The 5,892-nt window shown below is 44.7% G+C and overlaps 1 long non-coding RNA gene across 1 annotated transcript; it reads right to left on the bottom strand.

Moving 5' to 3' along the window:
* Nucleotides 1-4,439: 4,439 nt before the first annotated feature.
* LOC129596968 (uncharacterized) lies at nucleotides 4,440-5,245 on the bottom strand. Its single transcript, XR_008691503.1, has 3 exons — nucleotides 5,133-5,245; nucleotides 4,917-5,058; nucleotides 4,440-4,814 (listed from the first exon to the last, which is right to left on the bottom strand). It is a non-coding gene; the product is annotated as an uncharacterized LOC129596968 (long non-coding RNA).
* Nucleotides 5,246-5,892: the final 647 nt, after the last annotated feature.

Genomic DNA, 5,892 nt, shown 5'->3' with positions numbered 1-5,892 from the left:
CTGGGCAGTTTTCGCTTTTGCAGTACGGCTGTACGAGTGCACAATATCAGATAATAAATTTTCTTAAAAAAATCTCCTACCACACTTTCCATCAAAGGTTTTTTCTGAATACACCGTTGGATTCACCGTAAAATTCTGAACAAAATGGTTGAGGAAGATTTTTGAATTTCGCTTTCTCCCTAAAATCAACTGCACGGGCGGTTGCACCTAGGACACCCGAGATTTTGAGGTATTGCCCCCTGAGCGCTGGGGAATTGGAGTGACTTGAGGGAAACCCCCCCCCCCACCAATATCAGGTGTCGTATGGGCGACCGCCCGTGCAATTGATTTTAGGGGGAAAGCGAAATTCAAAAATCTACCTCACTATTTTGTTTAGAATTTTACGGTGAATCCAACAGATTATTCTGAAAAAATTTCTGATGGAAAGTGTGGGAGGAGTTCTGAAAATTTAACCGGGATCTCGCTACGGGCCTGCAGTGCCCTGCACAGTATTGATACGAGTATTGCTGTTGCTTTCTCCAACACCGGAGTTGGGCAGCCAAGTAACCGGACTGCAGTGCGTTTGGCCATAGCCGTGAGCACTGCTATTGCTAATGCTACTGCCAATGCTGGCGCTTGCCCAAATTCGCTAATAACCAGTTACCGGACGTAAGCTGATAATCAAAGAGATGTCTTCTTAATACGGGATCTTCAAATGTACAGGGCCAGGGGTGCCGCGCCAAGTTCGGACAGCTTCTCTTAAAAATTACTCTAGGTGACAAACCAACAAATAACTAGCTATTCAATTTTTTATTATTACCGTATGAGTTAGGCATCTTTTTCAATGCAGCCATGCTGAGGGCGTGGCTTGCAATACAGCAAGGTTTAAACTTTAAATTAAAGCAGACCTGAATAAAAATGCGGTTCGACCCAGTCACCCAAGGACCATCCTAGTCTGAATAGTCTCCCTCCCACTTAAAATTTGTTAAGAAATTCCACTGATGCTATAGTCCAAAAAAGTTTATGTTGGCTGTTTGCCATTCAACGCCCTTGCTAAATTCGCCTGATTCCATTCTGTTTCAATGATGGCGACGTAACCTTTGCAGTATTATTGGAGGCACCGTCAGAAGGGTGGACGGCGCCCTTTGAGAGCTCGCACAAGAATCTCGGAAGGTGGATGTGTCTAGTACGTAAAAGAAGTTCGTTGGCTAAGCACTGATCAACACCGTAATCTCTTGTGCTTGCCCAAAAGGCCCACGACATTCCGTTGCAAGTTCCAGTGTTGTATTACTTAGTAAACAGTGAGTAAATTGACAGTAAACAGTAAACGCTATTGAAAAAATTAGTAACAGTAAAGTAAAAAGGAAATGCAGCACAGTAAACAGTAAGCTGCTGTCTAGAAAGTGACAGTAATACAACACTGGTTGCAACACAGTTTCGCTTTGTCGATTTTTTCTTCGGTTCTTCTGCCAGCTGTATCTTATCGCATGCTTAGTAAATAATGGATCGAATACCAAATTCCTATCTTTGATGCATGTCTCATTTTTCGACAACATCATCTCGAAGTTCTGTATCTCTGCGCGCTTGGCAACCACATTCTTTCAGACGCTCTGTTTAACAAACAAACCTATGGGTGGTGCAACTTCTTTCTAGGTCACCGCGAGCACCAATCACGAGAAACCTTTTGCTCACCCATACCTTATACCTTTAAAGCCACTCAGCAGTTTATAAAATTGTTCATGAAAAAATGTCACTTGGGGAATATTCTAGAAGGTCAGTTATAAGCCCTCTGGAGATGACCACTACCCCATCCTTGTTTTAACCGTTTGGCTACTTACTACCCATCTAGCATTTCAATTTTCAATTTTTCATATTCAGATTTGCAATAAAACGTTACACTAGAAAAGTGCAAAATAAAAAGTAAAAACAAGTGCAGAAATATTTTTTAATTTAATTTGCGCAACTGTCCGAACTTGGCGCGGCACCCCTGTACTTCGACTTGTCACACGTTCCGGCTCCCTTGCAAATCAGTTGCACGTCTCGGCTCCTGGATACTTTACGGGGTTTGGGTAAATCGAAGTATGGATACTTTATACATATCGAAATATGGATACATATCGAAGTATGAATACTTTACGGGTACGGCAAAGCGGACTTAGTCTGGCTATAAGACTTGGTCAATGTCTGTAGAATTGCTGGTCTGTCATCTGGATACAACACTAAATCAGAAGCAAAACGCATAACCTGGCGAATCGATTTTCGTATCTGAAAATGCGCGCGAAAAAAACCGGAAGACAGAACAGAAACATAACCAACGGAAAGTCCATTTTCAGACATACTGCATCATGGATACCGGTCGCGCGCGGATTCCATGACGCTGTTCCGGTTATGGGAAGGAGGATCACGGTTATTACGCAAAAACTATATCCGCAGCGCTAACCGCTGCACTGGAAAGTAAGGTCTCAATTTTTTCTTGGTCTGTTCTCCCATCCGCAAGTGGTGTATTATCGGTGACACATTCAAGGGAATAGGTTTTAACGGAATCCGTCAACACTTCGTTAAAAAGAGTCCCGATCATGTACTGTAGCCGCTAGACCAGATTGCACCACAGAGTCTGGTGTACGGGAAAATGCAAGCCCAATATACACAATTTGCACCCTGCAACAATATTTGGTGTTCTGCTTTTAATTTGAAGCCATTGCTTGGTGAACTGCTCTGGAGGGGATAAAAGAGTTATTTACCTATTGGCAACAAAAATTTTAAGAAATGACAAATTCAGAGCTCTGATATAGTTTTGTAAACCTGATTTGTTGCGGTTTTTGGGGTGCCCCTGGCAGGGGCAGATGTTTCAGAATTCAGCTGGCTTTAACACATTAAAATCAAAATGTAGCGTGTGCGCCGCCCGGTGGGAGGAAGGCTCGTGCTCAGTGCCCGGCCAGTGGCAGGCTACGGCTGGATCTAAAAGTGGTGCAATCTTGTCTAGCGGCTACAGTACACCTCTCCCATGTCGTAGCCTTGGCGCAGCTGCTTCGAACGAGATTCCAATTTCCGTGCAGGTAACAAAGCTGCGACGTCAGACTAGCGGATCGCTTTCAGCCAAAGGAGTGTTGGCCAGTGTGTCGACCTGTTGGCCAATGGCCGATGTTTCCTCACCTATCGGCAGTGGACGCTTCCGAAGGATTTGTGGAAACCTAAAGCCGTCAATCAAAAGTGCGAGAAGTTGCCCTCCGAAAGCTACAAATAACGTGGGAGTTACCGCTCTGTAATGTGTCAGTCTCGGTTTTATTGGACTTGTTTTGCGACGACGGCATCAACACAGCCCGCCTCCTTGCACAGTCCAAACCGGAAGCCGGTATTTGGTTGAATGCGCTTCTTTCAGCACACATCGGCAATCGCCTCGACGACGAAACGATGAAAATTTCAATTGGCCTGCGTCTTGGAGCGGATATCTGCGAGCCATATAACTGTACCAAATGTAATAAACACGTTGACAAGTTGGGACACCACGGTTTATCATGCAGCTACTCGGCAGGTAGACATGCGCGCCACGGAGGACCAAACAGTAATATGCGCCGGGCTTGTGTGTCAGCTGGTGTTCTTTCTAAGCCTGAAACAGGCGGCACGTCCCCACGTCTCCCACAACAGGCCAACGCCCTGACGGTTATACAACGTTCGACTGGAAAAGAATGAGTCCGGCCTGGGATGTGACGCGCGTAGACACAATGGCCCTTTTCTATCTCTCATCGACGTCGGTTAAGGCAGGAACTGCGGCCGTACAAGCAGAAGAAAAGAAATTCCGACTGAACGCGTGTCTGCAAGGGCGCTTTATCTTTTCTCCCATCGCCTTTGAGATCATGGGCCTTTGAGGCCCGTTGGCTATCGCTATTGTGAAGGAGCTGGGCAAAAGACTTCAGGAGCACACAGGAGAGCGCCTGTAGCCGGCAAACATGTTGTCTTGTTGACTGTTGGCGAGCCCGGCAGGAAAGTGGTTATCCTCCCATAGATCTGCCGAAATGCGCCCACACTTCTGCCCTTCCGATCCTTTGCATTGTCTATGAGAACTCCAGTATATCAGCCGAACCAGAGCACCAGAGAAATTTGATACTTTTGTTGGAGCGCAAGCCGGCAATAGCACGGCTGGGCTGCATCGTATACACCATACAGCCGCCTAAACAAATTGTATCGGCACTGAACAGAGAGAAGCGCGCGCTTTCTCTACCGTCGCGTCTAATGATTGCAGGAGAGCGTTTCTGTTGAACGTGATTCATGCGCATATTTTATTGCAAAACAAATTGCATTGTTGAATATAATTGTATTTTCCAAACAACTATTATTCTAACGCATACAAACTAGGGATGGTGTACCCGTACAGTATCATTACACAGTTTTACTTGAAAATTAGCCACTATACAAACCAGTTCAGTATGCCTCTACATGCGCTGATAACACCATGTGACGGAAATGAAAAACGTAATGAAAAGCCATAATTACTGCCCTTAAAATTTTTCCACATAGATGCAACACAAACATATTGACAGTTTTACTGCCGATGTGTCATGAAAATTTGGGCACCCAAGAGTACTGCATAAAATCCTAGTCTCCAACAATATGTAGGATAACAATTTTGAATTTTTAGGTGGGCTGGGCCCTGACATCGATCGGCGCTGGATTTGTACTATGTTCATGTATTTACCGAAAGCTGGTCAGCCGGCGCAACAATTCGGTTGGTGGTGGACAATGCCGGAACCAGTTTGATACACAGTATACCACACTGGTGACGGGATCGTTCACCTTTATCACAATAATCGCAGGTTTCCGTAGACAGTTGGGTGGACCTAAAGAGACATCTATACATTTTATATATATAGAAATGTTATAAGTTGGCCAGATACACCGACAGCTTCTACGTTGCGGGTGAAAAAAACATTTTATTTTACCGGCTTCTCCTGGCCAAGACAATCGGACTTCTACAGAGTCAGTGATCCGCAAATATTGATAGGTCGAGTGTTGCATTCACCGATTCACGCAGAGTCGTAGGTTTCCAATTAAACATCGACAAGGTGTCCGCGAAGAGAGACCCTAAAATGCGTAACATAGATAGGGAACATGTCTCTGCAGAGTTTGCCACTGTTATAGCAAGCGAAAAGTCAAACCTGCAATAAGCCAACGCAGAATTAATGACAACCTCATGCGCATTGTAAAGGAGGCACAAGTATGAACAGCCCGGAAGAAAAAGAAATCACCTCTGCTGTGTTTTCTGTAAAATTTTACCGTGGCATGAATCAGTACGAGCTTATTATTTTCAAAACAGGCAAATAAAATTATTACCAAACCACATTCCCCGTGAATTTACCTGTAGGGCAATCGGGGATGCTGAGTCATAAGTTGCACCAAGTCTAGCAAACGTCTTAGTAATGACAACCGATAAGACATTGCTGGCAGCATTGGCGATCGCTGCAGCCTGCAGGCGATAATAACAGCGGAAAGCGACATTCTCGTGTGCTCGATAATTTTCTTAGGGTAGTGTTTGTACAGTAGACATTGTTCACACACAACACCACACGTACACACGCAGGGAAAAGAGCTCAGTCACACACTATTGTTGTGACAGTCTTTGTGTACTTTCACAACGATGGTGTCGTGGGATGGATTTTCTGAAGAGCTGTAATACTTGTCTGCAGCGTTGTCTGTTCTAGCATCCTTTATGTTGCAAACGAATACGAATCATGCGCGGTTGCTAATGCGAAAATTACGTAATATGGAAAACCGTGTCATTGTTTCCGCTGGTACATAACATCGATTAGCGGCTAAGTTGTATCAAAATCTACTAAATTAATACCATTCGTGCCCTTTGCAAGCAGCCGTATGACAAAGGCAAAGGGGAGAGCAGACAAAAATACTGCAGAAATCTAT

This window comes from Paramacrobiotus metropolitanus, unplaced genomic scaffold, assembly GCF_019649055.1.
Source record: "Paramacrobiotus metropolitanus isolate TYO unplaced genomic scaffold, Prichtersi_v1.0 Parri_scaffold0000098, whole genome shotgun sequence".
Taxonomy (NCBI): Eukaryota; Metazoa; Tardigrada; class Eutardigrada; order Parachela; family Macrobiotidae; genus Paramacrobiotus; species Paramacrobiotus metropolitanus.
Note: the sequence above shows the minus strand (reverse complement) of the source record. Positions and strands in the feature narration are given on the sequence as shown.